Below are 15,433 nucleotides of genomic sequence, written 5' to 3'. Positions count from 1 at the left end.
AAAATAAAAAGTAAGTGATAGAAACAAATTGAGTAGAAAGCTAGAGGTCGGCCTGTACACAAGCGTGTGTTATGAATGAGCTTTGAAGGCAAACATCACAACAAACTCCTGGCCACATGAAAAATCTAACTGAATGTTGGAAAGACAAACATGGTTTGGTAGTGCCTGTTTTTAAATGAAATGAATTTGATGTTGCTATGTTATAAAATCAATACATAATATTTACAAGCAATTTTGAAAAAAATATATAGTTAGCTAGCTGTTGACAGTCATTCTATGTGGCCTTCTGTAGTTACTAACTTTATTGCTTTATGTTTCTTCTATATTTATCAAAATCTTTTATTCCATTTTTCGTTTTATATTATCATATCCATGCCATTTTAGTAATTGCATAAAATACTGTTTTATGTTTTTACCTATACATTTTTCTGCTATAGATATTATTCTATTTTTGACTAATATTTGCTATTTTGACTAAGACTTCCACAGGTTTTTTGATATTTGTTGATATGTATTAATTTTGATTTTATGATAGCTTTTTATGTTTAATGTCCTTAGAATAAATTTCCAAATGTGAAATTGCCATATGAAGAGTATACCCATATTTTAAGTACTTGACACTGGGAAGCCCCAGTGGCCCAGCGGTTTAGCGTTGCCTTCAGTCCAGGGTGTGATCACGGAGCCCCAGAATCGAGTCCCACGTCGGGCTCCCTGCATGGAGCCTGCTCCTCCCTCTGCCTGTGTCTCTGCCTCTCTTTGTGTGTGTGTGTGTCTCATGAATAAATAAATAAAAATCTTTTAAAAAAAAGTACTTGACACATATGCTGAAAGCTTACCAAATTACAATTTATATCCACTGGACACACTCAAACAACAGACAATCTTAACTTCTCAGAGGTTTTGCCAGTTTAACAAACTGAAAGTCTGGTATTCGTTTTTCTTTCTTTCTTTCTTTCTTCTTCAGTAGTGAGGTTGACTACTCCCCCATACATTTTATTTATTTATTTATTTATTTATTTATTTATTTATTTATTTATAAAGATTTTATTTATTTATTCACGAGAGACACAGAGAGAGAGAGGCAGAGAGAGCAGCAGGCTCCATGCACGGAGCCCGATGTGGGACTCGACTCCGGGTCCCCAGGATCACACCCTGGGCTGAAGGTGGCGCCAAACCGCTGAGCCATCCGGGCTGCCCCTCCCCATACATTTTAAAATCCACTTTATTGAGTTGTGATTAATATATGATAAGCAGTACATGTTTAATGTATGCATCTCAATGAGTTTAGGATTAACTGTACATCTGTGAGACCATCACCACTACCAAGGACATAAGTATATCCATCGCCTCCCAAAGTTTCCTCACAGATTCTTTTTTTTTTTTTTTTAAGATTTTATTTATTTATTCATGAGAGAGAGAGAGAGGCAGAGACATAGGCAGAGGGAGAAGCAGGCTCCATGCAGGAGCCCGACATGGGACTCGATCCTGGGACTCCAGGATCATGCCCTGGGCCAAAGGCAGGTGCTAAACCTCTGGGCCACCCAGGGATCCCCTCTTCCCAGATTCTTTACCACCATCACCATCATTACATTATTTGGGTATGGTAAGAAAACATAAGACATATCCTTCTAGAAAAATTTAAGTATACAATATTGTTAACTGTATAATCTGTTCTGTAGAGTGGATCTCCAGGACTTCTTCATGTAATGTAATTTATACCCACTGAACAACAACTCCCATCACCCCCGCCCTGGCAGACATTCCATTCTCTGCTCTATTTTATGTAAGATTTTATTTATTTATTCATGAGAGACTCCGAGAGAGAGAGGCAGAGACACAGGCAGAGGGAGTAGCAGGCTCCCTGCAGGGAGCCCGATGTGGGACTCTATTCTGGGGCTCCGTGATCACACCCTGAGTCGAAGGCAGGCGCTCAACCGCTGAGCCACCCAGGCATCCCAAATTTGATTCTTTTAGGTTCCACACATAAGTGAAATCATGCAATGTTTTTTTAACTATATATAATTCTCAGTTTGTGTGACAAGTTTAAGCAAAGAGAACCAGTTGTTTTCTTTATAGTTGTCTCTTTGAAGATAAAATTAATCTATTTGCTGCTCTATGCTAGACATTTTGTAAAACAGTTACTTAAGAATATGAAAATTGGCCAGTCAGGCAAGACTGTATTTTCTTTAGATGTAATAAATGAAAAGCTAATAAAATATAAAACAATACAGCGTACATACAAGAAATTGACAATTAGTTGCACCTGGGCAGTGGAGAGCAGGTTGTTAGATTTATATTATGTAATTATTTCAGTGATGCTGAGGTGATCCAAAATGTCTTTAGAATCTTGTCTTAGAATTTTCCTGAAGAATTAAGACATATTCCTTTAGATAAAAACATTAAAAAAAATCTTATGAAGGTGGGTTTGGAATTCTGGGGGGGAAATACCATAAGTTATCTGGGGACTGTTCATTAGGGGAAAAGAGTGGAAAATAGTATCCACCAAAAATAAGTTTTTAATATCAAGAGACAGAGCTATTTTTACATGTCATCATGAGCCATCATTCGTGTAAAATCTTGGGTGCACATTAATCATACTGTCCTTGGTCCACAAAGTAGAACTACAGAGATAATGCTTGAGGGTTAGGAGCCCACCTAGAATCACAGATTCCTAGAAGGTTAGATCTAGAAGGAACCAGAGAGATTCTATTGCTCAAGCCCCTAATTTTAGATGAAGAAATTAATGCCCAGAGAAGCAAAATGGATTTACAGAGGCCCCAAATAGGTGCTAGTTCTGACAAGGAACTAAAATCTCTAGCATCCCAATTCAGTCCTTTGCAGGGAAAATGGACAAGTTGAAGGAGAATGTGGTCCCAATATCTCTTCTGTGGGATGACCAACTAAGAAGAAAATCAGAGTTAAGAAATGGGTGTGGATAATAATGAGGTAGAGCTTAGAAACATTCTAAAAATAATAAATACTGATGGCATAAGAAAAAACTTAGTCTAATCTAGTGAATCATGACTTTTGAGAGAAAGGATAATATTCTATGCACCTTTGAATTTTAAGTGCCAGGCAAAGTGTGCAACTCATAGAAAGTTCTCAAAACTCTTCTTTAAAAACTGTTTGACAGTTTCACAGCGCTCATCAATGATGAGTTGAACCATTTCTATTCTTCATCAACAGTAGAGACTGCAGTAGGTGGGTGCCAGCCATATTGGCCAGGGCAGGTTTAAATGTGTGGGTACAGCTGGAATATTGGAAACACCAGGACTGATTTTAAATCCCAACTAAGTCCACATATCAACATGAACTGTGCCATAGAAGCCACTGCTCTTCAACATATAACTTCCAATTGGGAAAGTTTGATTTCTCCTTTGATTTTTAGTTAAGAGAGAACTTTCTGGATGCATGTGTAAGCCTGAAACATTTCCTTCTTGCTCATGTCGCGTGTGTGAAGTACAGCTCCTACTCAAATTTGAACATGTTTGTTCTCATGGCCGTTCATGCTCAAGAGCCTAGGATGCACTGAAGTCTTCATCTGGTGTTGGTCTCAATGGCAGCGTCGCTGTAACCTCCTGATGACTTTGTACATGTCTGATATGTTCCAGCACCCTTTGGGGTTCATGCAGTGGCTCACTTCCATGAACTGGAGAGCTGAATTTTCCTGTCTAGCAATAGCTTTCATGTGTTTTCAATAAGAGAAAACAGATGCATATGCAGTTATCTTTGCAGTCCATAAATTCACAGAAATGTGGTCTTTCTTTTTTTTTTTTTTTCCATCTCCACCAAAAGCTGCTGAGGTTTACCAGGCATCCAAGACCTTGCTCTCGACGCATAACCTCTGAGCCCCATGCAGCCCGCAGCAAGAGACCCAAGGCTGTTCTCAAAACAGTGCACCTGCTTAAGCCATCTGTGAGTCCAAACAGATCCAATTTCCCTTGCACTTCATTTATACTAACAACAATCACATGGGTGAAGCTGAATTCTTCAATCAAGGCATCGATGGGGACATAGCTGGATCAACCCCAAGTAATCTACACAGATAGTGTGCGAAAAAACATTTATATGCAGAAATCCACTGAAATCTTCTACTGCTTCGCTCATTTCAGAAATGAGGAAACTAAAGCACCTGATCACATAAGGTGACCTGCCTCTTATAAGGTCACTGGAAGACTTACAGACTCAATGAAAAATATTTTACAACATCCACATATAATTGCTACTCAACCCAGTTTTCATCTGTTAAATATGTCCATTTGAGAAGGACATAGCATTAGCTACATCCTAAATAGATATTTTTTAAGATCCCGTGCTTAAAAAAAAAAAAAAAAAAAAAGGTGGTGGTGCCTGCAGTTGAAAGTACCGTGATAATATGCCACTGGGTAAGTATTGTTCAAGAGTAAACCAACCTTCCTGACCATTCATTTATTAAGTCAGATACTTAAGTTCTAATTTGGACAAATTAGCTAGTAGAATTACTCTATCCTTTGTACTCAATATCCGGGATATATCTCTATGACTGTCTTTATCCTGAGGGTTAGAATAAAGCTTTGGTAATGTCCTGAATCTTGAGCAAGCTCTCCCTGTATTTCATTGCTTCTTGTCTTTGTCTTCTTTTATTTTTTACTGCCCTGTCATTTGTTTTCTGCTTAAAGAAGGGTTGAAACTACTTGATATCTCAAATATTATAAGTAAAGTAACCACTCATGACTAAACTCCACGATGCTAAAAATATGCTCATCACGGTAAGTGTACTCTTCATCCCCATCACCTATTTCACCCATTCCCCACCAACTCCCCCCTGGTAACCATCATCTTCTCTATAGCTAAGTGCCTATTTTTTTATTGGTCTCTTTTTTCTTTGTTGGTTTGTTTTGTTTTTTAAATTTCACATATGAGTGAAATCATATGGTATTTGTTATTCTCTAACTGGCTTATTTCACTTAGCATTGTATCCTCTATACTCATCCATGTTGTTGCAAAGGGCAAGATTTCATTTTTGTTTATGACTAATACTCCGTTTCATATCTTTTTTATTCATTCATCTATTGATAGACACTTGGGTTGCTTCCATAGCTTGGCTACTGCAAATAATGCAGCAGTGAACATAGTAGTGTGTATAGCTTTTGGAATTAGGTTTTTGTATTTGGGTAAATACTCACTAGTGGAATTACTGGATCTTGTCATAATTCTTTTTAATTTTTTGAGGAGGCTCCATACTGTTTTCCACAGTGGCTGCACCAGCTAGCATTTCCACCAGCGGTGCACAATGGTTCCTTTTTATCTACATCCTTTCCAACACCTGTTGTTTCTTGTGTTATTGATTTTAGCCATTCTGACAGGTGTGAGGCAATATCTCATTGTAATTTTGATTGACATTTCTCTGCTGATTAGTGATGTTGAGCATCTTTTCATGTATCTGTTGCCCCATCTGTATGTCTTCTTTACGTAAATGTTTGTTCACATGCTTACATCTTCTGCCCATTTTTTTCTGCCTATTTTTTAATGGAATTATTTGGCTTTTTTGGTGTTGTACAAGTTCTTTATATATTTTTGATACTAACCCTTTATCAGATATATCATTTGCAAGTATCTTTTCTCATTCTATGAGTTGCCTTTTAGTTTTGTTGAGTGTTTCCTTTGCTGTGCAGCTTTTTCTTGTGATGAAGTCCCAATAGTTTATTTTTGTTTTTGTTTTTCTTGCATCAGGAGACATCTAGAAATATGTTGCTATGACCAATGTCAGAGAAATTACTGCCTGTGCTCTCTCGTAGAGTTTTTGTGGTTTTAGGTCTCACATTTAAGTCTTTAATCCATGTGACTTTACTTTTCTGTCAGTATAGGAAAGTGTCTAGTTTCATTCTTTCGCACATTGATGTCTAGTTTTCCCAGCACTAGTTGTTGAAGGGATTTTTTCCCATTGTGTTCTCTGCCTCCTATGTTGTAGATTAATTGATTACATAAACGTGGGTTTATTTCTGGGCTCTATATTCTGGTCCACTGACCTATGCACCTATTTTTTGGATTAGTACTGCTTTGTCATATATGAAGAGAAGACATTTAAACTACATTTATGTTACTAATAAGTTTTAGTAGTTGTTAAGGAAGATTTGAGAATGGGCAAGAATAGAATCTCTCCTTGTTTACATTATAATTTCTTTATGTTATCATATATAATATATAATTGCTGAAACTCTCCTGAAAACATTTGGAAAGAGATGGGGAACCTGGAGCACAAAAAAATGATGAAATAACATAAGTATAGGAGAAAGGTAAAATATTTTTGAAAAGCAACAATGAATGGGGCTTAACAGATATTGAAGAAATGCAAAGTGATTATCATAAGGTGGTAGGATGATGGTTTAGGAATTGATATAAACATACAAATGTAAATTCTAGAAAAATTTCCAAAGATGAGTAAGAAATTAAGATATGATAAAGGTGGCATTTTCAATGAGAACAGTCCCATTGACCAATCCATGGCATGGACGCAGCTGATTTTCTGAAAACAACGTCTTCCTTCACTGTAGACATAATATGAAGATAGTATGTCCTCACATCAACAGAATATCCAGATAGAGGAAAAAGTTTAAGTATAAAAATATAAGAAATGCCAATAACTGCAATATAAATGGTTTAATGACTAGGGGTTACCATACTTTAAAAAAATGTGCAATGATTAAAAACAATTTTTTAAAGTAAGTAATTTAAAACAATGAAACAAACCAGTGATAGCAGGGTGTGGAAAACTATATAGCAAGTATGCCAGTTCTAACCTGAGAATGGATCTTACTTACCCATTCTAAGAATGGTTTTTACATGTTTAAATGGTTGTAAAACAAAACAAAGAGAGAAGAAAAAAAAAAGATATCAAAAAATGACAAAAGGAAGAAAAATAGAGAAAACAGAAAAATGAGAGAAGACAAAGAGGAATGTGCAACAGAGATTGTATGCAGCCACAAATCCTGAAATGTTCACTGGCCCTTCCTGGAAAAGTCTGTATCCCTTGGTTTTCACTGTACACCAAATAAAAATAAAAATATCAAAAACACCATAAACAATAAGTGAATGAAAATTTGGGGTGAGAAGGATTTGAAGTATGTATCAAAAATTTACCCTCTTTAATATAAGAATAAACAATCAAAACAAAACAAAACTTACCTTCAGTTTTACGTACTGGGAGTCTCAAAGAATATTTACATTTTTAATGTAAGTTGATAATCATTTTTTCTGAGTGTAATTGTATTTCTACTTACGATTCACCATATTTTGTCTTAGAAGGAAAAAGAAAGATTTTCCAGGGATAATTAAGAGCCTCAATTTGATGATTTACAAACCCATGTGGCAGAACAGGGGTAAAGTTCTCAACATTGTGGGAGGCACAGATTAAACTCTGTGGTCAGGTTGCTTGGGTGGCTCAGCGGTAGAGCATCTGCCTTCGGCTCAGGGCATGATCCCAGAGTGCCGGGATCGAGTCCCGCATCGGGCTCCCTGCATAGAGCCTGCTTCTCCCTCTGCCTGTGTCTCTGCCTCTCTCTGTGTGTCTCTCATGAATAAATAAATAATGTCTTTTTTAAAAATAATAAAAACAAACTCTGTGGTCTGCTGAAACATGTAACCACTTAGTGGTTTGGTGTCAGACGCAGCAAGGAGGAGGCACATGCATGACCTCACAAGGATCCCGAGATGGTCTGAGAAGTTAGAGGAACCCTTCACTCTTGTCCTTCTCGTAGGGGATTTGGAGTGGAAGGGATGACAGACGTGTCCACTCAGGGGTAAAAGTACAGATGAGACATGCTGAGGTGGGGGGCGTGCTGGAGACCTCCCCAGGGGTAGGCGCTGTCCCAGTCATTGAGCCTGATAACCATTGAATTTGTGCTAATATTCAGAATAGCCATTCATTCATTCATGCACCCCTGTCTGCTGGGCACCTGCCAAGTGACAAGATATGTTCTATCCACAGGCAACTGAAGACATAGCAGCAGGGCGCCTTGGTGGCTCGGTCAGTTGAGCATCTGCCTTTGGCTCAGGTCATGATCTCAGGGTCCTGGGATCGAGTTCTGCATCAGGGATCCTAGGATTGAGCCCTGTGTTGGGCTCCCTGCTCAGCAGGGAGTCTGCTTCTCCCTCTGCCCATCCCCCCTTCTCATGGGTGCTCACTCGCTCTCTCTCTCTCTCTCTCAAATAAATAAATAAAATATTTTAAAAAGGTGAAAAATTGGAAATAAAACATAGCTGCAGCCCAGTTCCCCACACAAGCAAAAGTTTGTGTGCCCTTCATAGCAGACCACATCTTGTCCTGTAGCTGTCCCCTTGTGCTTCAGTCTGAGGCAGTTAGACCAGTCTGCCTCTTGCATCAAGCCAGGTGTGCATCCTCACACTATGTTTTGGGCAGAAGGGGCCTGAAGACATAGATGAGTTTAATATAAGAATCATTAATAATTGGTTATTTTTCTTTTTTGCTGGGTTTTCACTTTTCTTACCTTATGGTTTGTATGGGTTTTGCATTCTGTACCTGTACGAATCCTAAATCATGTTCCATCTTGCTTTATAAGTGGAAGCACTGTATTGTACTGTTTAACGTCTCTGCTCATAATTAAGTAACACGTATTAGGTATGAGAATGCATGTGCATCCGTCAGTATATATGCTATTTCTGGATTCACCCGGAAACATTTGGATTACATCCTTCTTCAAGGGATAGATCATTTAATTTCATTTATTAACTGATTGTATATATTTAATTTAATTTGTAAAATTAGGTTCTGAAGTGTAGAGACGTGGTCTGAACGAAAATACTGTTGAGAGTGAGATACTATTCAATGCTTATTAAATTGGACTTCCATCCTGCAATCTGGTGTGGGTGATGTAAGTCCAACCTTTTTGCTTGATTATGGACCCGTTAATTCGAGATTGATTTTTAAAGCACAGGCTTTAGTTTACCAGCACTCTGGCTGGTGTATTGACAAGCCAGGCCACCGAAGGGACTTTGTGACCTAGGTCACACCAGCTAGTGGAGGGTCTGTAGGGCTATTAGGTCAAGCCCTGTTTTAATTAACCTGAAATCACTTGAGCATCACTCCTGATTTTTAGTAATTTCTGTCCTCCTAAATTGACTCATGGGCTCTGCTGCTTCCCCGAGGTTCAACATAATTATGTCATTGTTATTTCTCAGTTATATTCCAAAAATGCACATCTCCCCTTTTAAAATTAAACATCATTAATATCTGCAGGCTCGAGTGCATGTGTGCACAAACGTACACACACACGAATTGACAGTTAATCTGGAAAATTTAATGTGTCCTAGTTGATGAATAAAGTCTTACATAGCACAGCAAGGCACGTTACCTTTCATGGTTCAAAAAGACGATTTTACTGGAAATACTTTGTAAAACAACAGAGCCATGTAAATATGTGCTATAGGGCCTTTGAGTTTCACAAAAAGTTATTTTCTGAGATCTTTGCATACTTCCAAAGATATGAATACCAATAGAATGTGACTTTAACCTTGAAAGGCAGTAGCGATTTTATTTTCTTTAGATTTTATTTATTTATTCTTGAGAGACAGAGAGGCAGAGACACAGGCAGAGGGAGAAGCAGGCTCCCTGCGGGGAGCCCGATGTGGGACTTGATCCTGGAACCCCGGGATCACACCCTGAGTGGAAGGCAGAAGCTCAACTACTGAGCCACCCAGGCGTCCCAACTATACTTTTAATTTAATTACAGAGCGTTGCATGAGAGTGCATCTCAGTCGCTGGTTCAGAAGACTAGTCATGTATTTAAAGTAATAAAATATATATTGTCCCTGAAGCAAATACCATTGCTGAAAATTCAGAATTTTAGTTACCCCAAGAACTTTTATATATATAAATTTTAATCAAATAGTATTTTGCTGCCCTATGATTCAAATGCAGGCTATATACAGTATATTTGCTGTATTTATTTTGTATCTTGTCTTCACTGTATTTAAAATATTGAAGTGAAATGTTAACATTTTAAATACATGGAAATTACATTTTCATAGTCTGTTACCTCTTCTCACTGAACAGTTCAAAGATTGAAATCTCTTTGTTTTATAAGAACTTCATTTATACACTCAAATAACTGATAAAAAATAGGATTTTTTAAATTATCTGAATTTTTTGTCTCAGTTTTCCACCTTATTGTTCATAGACAGTTGGATGTGAAAAACACACAAATTTCAACAACAATTAAAATCCGAGCCCTCTGCTGTCAGATGTTTGCTGCTGATGGATGGGTTTGGACAAGGTGCTCACACATGTGCCTTCGCACCAAGTCTACTTGGAATCAGAACAATGCCAATTGCAGGATTCATTTGTCTGACAAGAAGTCGTGTGACAGCTCCGGCGATTCATCATCACTTTATATTCTGAGTGGGATAGAATTCTCCCCAAGCTAACAATGTGAAATTAGGCAAGGGCTGCTATCTTGCTGTAGACATGTCTGTGTTATCGAGACTATTTAGTTGACACACATGTATTGAGGATTTATAGGAGGTGAAGCCCAGAAGAGCATGAGGCAAAAACTGGAAGAGCCACTCAGAGTAGATTGAACATATAACACGCCTCATCTCTGAAATAATGAAACAGGTCATTTAATCATGAAGCATGAATGATCATGTTTGGAGTAAAAATACGCTTGGCTTCTACGCAGCTTCAGAGAGTCCAGTATCTAGTTCAGGGTGTAAAGAAAACAGACTTTGGCACATGCTCAAAATACTATCTGTATATTTTCTGTGTTTGATTTTGAGTAACAAAATTGGAGACGTTTCTGGTAGTTTTAATGATTCCTGGAGCTACTGCCAAGAAATTTACCAGTGAAAGTGTGGAAGAAGAGGAGGTGTCGGAGGATGAACATTGCTACTGAGCATCGTTACTGCTCCTGGAAGGGCCCAGGACAACAGGACAGTGAGGAGTGGGCGTCAGCCACGGAGGACAATACGGCATGCAGACACCATGGGGAAACTCCCCACTCAGCGCGCAGGTGCCAACACACACACCTAACTTGGGTTAAGACTCTATCACAAACTTATTTTAGAAAGGGATTTTTTTTTTTTTTTTTGCAGCCAGTATGACACATCTTAGAAGAAGAAACATTTGTATATTAAGGACTCTGCGTTGTTTTTATTTTGAGGAAATAGCTTGCTCTTTGCTTGAGTGAAAGACCGACGTACGTGTGAGTTGTTCGGGTCTCTTTCCCTAGAAGAGAAGCAGCAGCTGATATTTCTTCCTAAAAATTCCAGACCAGCATCACGTGCTGATGGAAGGGAACTGAAGACATGGGGCATCAGAACTCAGGGAATCATTTGTTATAGAGTCATGTCCCGTTGATGTCCTGCATGGCACAGACAGGAAGCACGTGGAGGGTGTGGTGTACCATGACGAGTGCCCTCTACAGACAACGAGCAAAAGTAAGCATCATGCATATGTGTGTGATGCTAAATAACAGTATTTAGCCACACGATACTGAAGTCAAAGGGAGCGTGAGGAAAGAGTTCTGTAAGATTTCCATGGAAGGAGAGATTGGTTTCCAACTCAGACAGCAAAGAAAGCCCTTCTGGAGGATTTGAAGTTGAGCCTGGCTCTGCAGGATGCCTTCTGAGTTCAGGCCACACCAACTCTGGTGTTTACCAAACCCCTGCGGATGTGGATGAGCTGCTACTCTGCTCTGCTAACTTTCCTGCAATGGATTTTCTTAAAACGAAAACATACCTATATATTGTGCCTCTGCCACATGTTTAAAACTGCTGCATTTGGGAGCCCCTTCCAGCTTTGCACCCCAAAGTACTTCAGCCTTGTCTTACTGAAACCCACAAGAGTCTTGATTTAGAGACAAGAAATATGATATTGTGTGTGAGGCTATAAACACAAGCTGTCGATGAATGGATCATTCGTTTCCCTTAGCGTGTGTCTTTTGAGTGTCTGTGAAGGACACAGGTTTGCACTAGACAGGACTTCTATCATAAAAAGGCAAGAAATCCTGGAGCCCAGACAAGGAGTGACCAGAGAAATATAAAACTCTTAAGCAAAATGCAGGAGATGTGTCTGGGATAGAGGGAAGCAAGCATTTTCAAACCATCCTGGGTACAGTGATGATTTAGTTTCCAGGTTGTCTTAGGGTTCTCCAGAGAAACAGATGCAAGGGGAGAATATTTGGAGATTAAATGAGGAATTGGCTCTCATGATTGTGGGTGCTGAGAAGCCCCCGAATCTGCCATGTGCAAGCTGGAAACCCAGGCGAGGCAATGGTGTCCGTTGCAGTGTGAGGGTGGAAGAGGATGAAACGAGATGTGCCCAGGAACGGCCCAGGTGCTTCCTTAGTAGAGACACGGGGACCGTGGTGTGAAAGTTGAGCAGGAAAGAGGGCGGCTGAGTGGGGCCTGGGACTCTGCACTCTCTTGGCATCTTCGCTGTACATCTAGGGCTGTTCCGCCATGAAACAGCCGTAGATGTTCACGGAATGAGTGGTTCACGGGTTGGTTGGTTTGCTGTAAACTGGAGGGAAGAGTGGGTGGCGAGACGGCAGATGGGACCTAGAGTGGTGGCAGGACAGTCGCCCATCGCTGGGCGTGATGAGACTAAATGGACAGCGTGGTTGGCAGGTTATTTCAGAGAATCATGGTCTTCAGAGCCAAAGTGGCCAGAACACGTGAGCCCAGGAGGAGCTTCAGAGAAACAACTGCGGTTTGGATCTGGATGTGGCTGGCTTTAGAGATGTCACAGTGACCGAGCTCAGTGTAGACACCGGGAGAGTGGGGACAGCGTGAATCCCACACTGAGAGTCCTAGAGGAGGCGTGGAGGAAAGGAGACATGGAGGAGGGCGTGTTGTGCTCCAGAAGATGGGTGACAAGAGGGGGGATCAGTGCGCCACAGGGCTTCTGGGCCTCCGCACGCTGGCCTTGGGCGGGCAGCCTCTGCGCGCTGGGCAGCAGCGTCCGGGGCCTGCACCGCCACGGGCCGACCCCCAGCCCCCTGCGCTGGCAGCCAGACCCCCTCCGGACGGCGGTGCAGAGCCACCCATGTGGACTTCAAGTTCAGTCTGTGGGGCAGAGAAGGCCGGCTGGGAAGAGAGGACGGGGAAGAAAGAGGGAGACATTTGTAGCTCTTTCTGCTTTGTGCGGCCTCAGCTCCAGCCGCCAGCATCAGTAACCCTACAAACACACACCCCACACCCCACACCCCACACCCCCCGGTATCTGTTGGATGAATTTTGTTGGCAGGAAATATGTGCATTGTGTGTGTCCTTTCAGCCAAGCAGAAGTTCACATGTGCTAATTCTGTCTCAACGTGGGAAGAATTATTCTATTTTTGCAGGCCCGCGTCCCAGGCTGCACCGGGCCACACACAGAGCCACAAATGCCCAGGAACCATGATTCTGTGTGCACATGAGGTGGCGCTGTTTGCGGAACGGGGCAGCTGTTGACAGCAGATGTTCGAGAACAGTCGGCTGGCAGCGCGCTTCTGAGAGCCAACAGAGCAAGGAGGCGTCTTCCAAACTAACCGTTGCCCTCATGCTCTGTGGTTTGCTTGCCTGCTTGCCTACTAGCTCAATTCTTATGGTTCCCTTCCTCGCTCGTGCATCTGGTTGGAAATGTGGGACATCTCATGATCCGGATGTAGCCCACAGTGCTATTTGCCACAAGACACGCAGAGCAAAGGCATTCTGAAAACAAGATAGTTGTTTCTAGAAGCTTTGCAGGCTCTTTTAGAGCATCAGGCGCTCTTGACTACTAAATATTGTTGCTTCGGGATTCTTAACTAGTGCCCTGATCAGGCCCACCAGATGTGGTGTGCTGGCAAGGGGATTTCACTTGTGTGGGGCTCTTCCCTGTAATCCATACACCAGGCCAATGCTCCTAAAACCAGGCAAGCCCAGAGCGAAGGACATTGTACAAACTACCTGACCGGTAGCCCTAAGAATTGTCAAGATCATGAGAAACAAGGAAACCCAAAATGCCATATATTGTGGGAGGCTAATGAGACCTGAAGATGATCGCAGTGTGGGACCCTCAGTGGAATCTGGGACAGGAAGAGGGCATTACCCTGGAGAGTTGAAAAAACCCAAGCACAGTGTGGAGTTTAACTAATAGTAGTACAGCAACATTCATCTCTTAGCTGGGACAAATGTCCTGTGGTTGTGCAAGATGGGAACATCTCAGGGGGGCATAGGAACTCTCTCTACTTACTGTCTTTCCAACTTTCCATAGATCCAGAATTATTTACAAATAAAAAGTTTATTTAAAGAAAACTGCATCCTGAAAGGCTTGGAAGTATATAAGTTTTAAATTCATAAAGCATTAACTGGGCATCCACTACATATCTAATCCTGAATCTGGTTTGCAAGTTCAAGTCAAGGCCAAGAAAATGCGCTCCTGGTTGAAAGCCATTAGGAGTGAAGGCAAACAAATGTTGAGCAGGCGAGTAATGGAAGCCAGCCTTTGTGTAAATGGGATTCGGGTCTACTCACACGGCATCTTTGTGAGAAGTACGTATTGTGATAGGTGAAGATTCCTGAGCTCAGAGTGCCTAAGCTGTTTGTCTGCTATCACACAGCAGCATGTTGTGGACTTGAGTTCTGTCTCTATCCAAGTAAAAAGCACCTATTTTCCACTCAAATGAGGTTTGACGCAAAAACTTACGACACAGGAGAAGAGGTTGAAGAAGATCAAGAAGAGGTCTAACATATTCCCAAATTAGAAATAGCTATGTGGGGGCACCTGGAAGGCTCAGGGGTTGAGCATCTGAGTATGTTTTTGGCAAACTTCCACTCCGGTGGGACACATGTGATGCAAACTTGTCCTCGTGGAGCACCGTGTCAACCGTAGGCCTTGCGTGATGTCCCAGGGTGAAATAACTGCCTGTCCTCTGTGATGAAAGGTAGCAACTGTTCTGGAATAGATTTCCCATGCCAAACTTCTTCCTGAACCCCCCTGGATTTCCCAGTGATGATGTAAAAAGGAGTCTGACAGCTCAAAGTGCCATTTCCAGACGAAAGAAAAAAAAAAACACAAGCAGGGCTTTTGTAAATTATTTAAATAGTGTGTCGAGTTCAAGAAAGAGAGTTCCATTTCATGGTGCAGACAGATCCATTCTAAACCTATTGGTAAATTGAGAATCTGCTTTGGGAAACCTTTCATTGGAAACATCCAGTGACCATGGCAGTTAAATATCCGGAAAGCTATCCTCCGTTCACACTTCATCATGCTTGGGTGTTAGAGTCTGGAAGCAATGACGACTCTAGCAGGTTCCAACCCTGTGCTCAAGTGTTCTGTGTGGGCAGTAAAATTGGATCCTATTATATGCATTTCTCTCAAAAGATGAAGAAACCATATTGAAACCATAGTCTAGTTGAAACATGTGTGTTTTGTTGTTCTTTGTTTCATTAAGCTTATTGTATTAATAACATAGAG

General features: G+C 40.9%; 1 long non-coding RNA gene across 11 annotated transcripts in view; it reads left to right on the top strand.

Annotated features, from left to right (window-relative positions):
• LOC144308023 (uncharacterized) overlaps window positions 1–4,575 on the top strand; it is a 405,010-nt gene extending 400,435 nt beyond the window's left edge. For all 11 annotated transcript variants that reach the window (XR_013374673.1, XR_013374666.1, XR_013374665.1 and 8 more), the window contains one exon: window positions 3,796–4,575. This is a non-coding gene — a long non-coding RNA (uncharacterized LOC144308023). The remainder of the gene's footprint in view (window positions 1–3,795) is intronic.
• Window positions 4,576–15,433: the final 10,858 nt, after the last annotated feature.

The sequence above is a fragment of the Canis aureus genome, chromosome X (assembly GCF_053574225.1).
Source record: "Canis aureus isolate CA01 chromosome X, VMU_Caureus_v.1.0, whole genome shotgun sequence".
In the NCBI taxonomy this organism is placed as follows: domain Eukaryota; kingdom Metazoa; phylum Chordata; class Mammalia; order Carnivora; family Canidae; genus Canis; species Canis aureus.
This window is presented reverse-complemented; position numbering and strand designations above follow the sequence as displayed.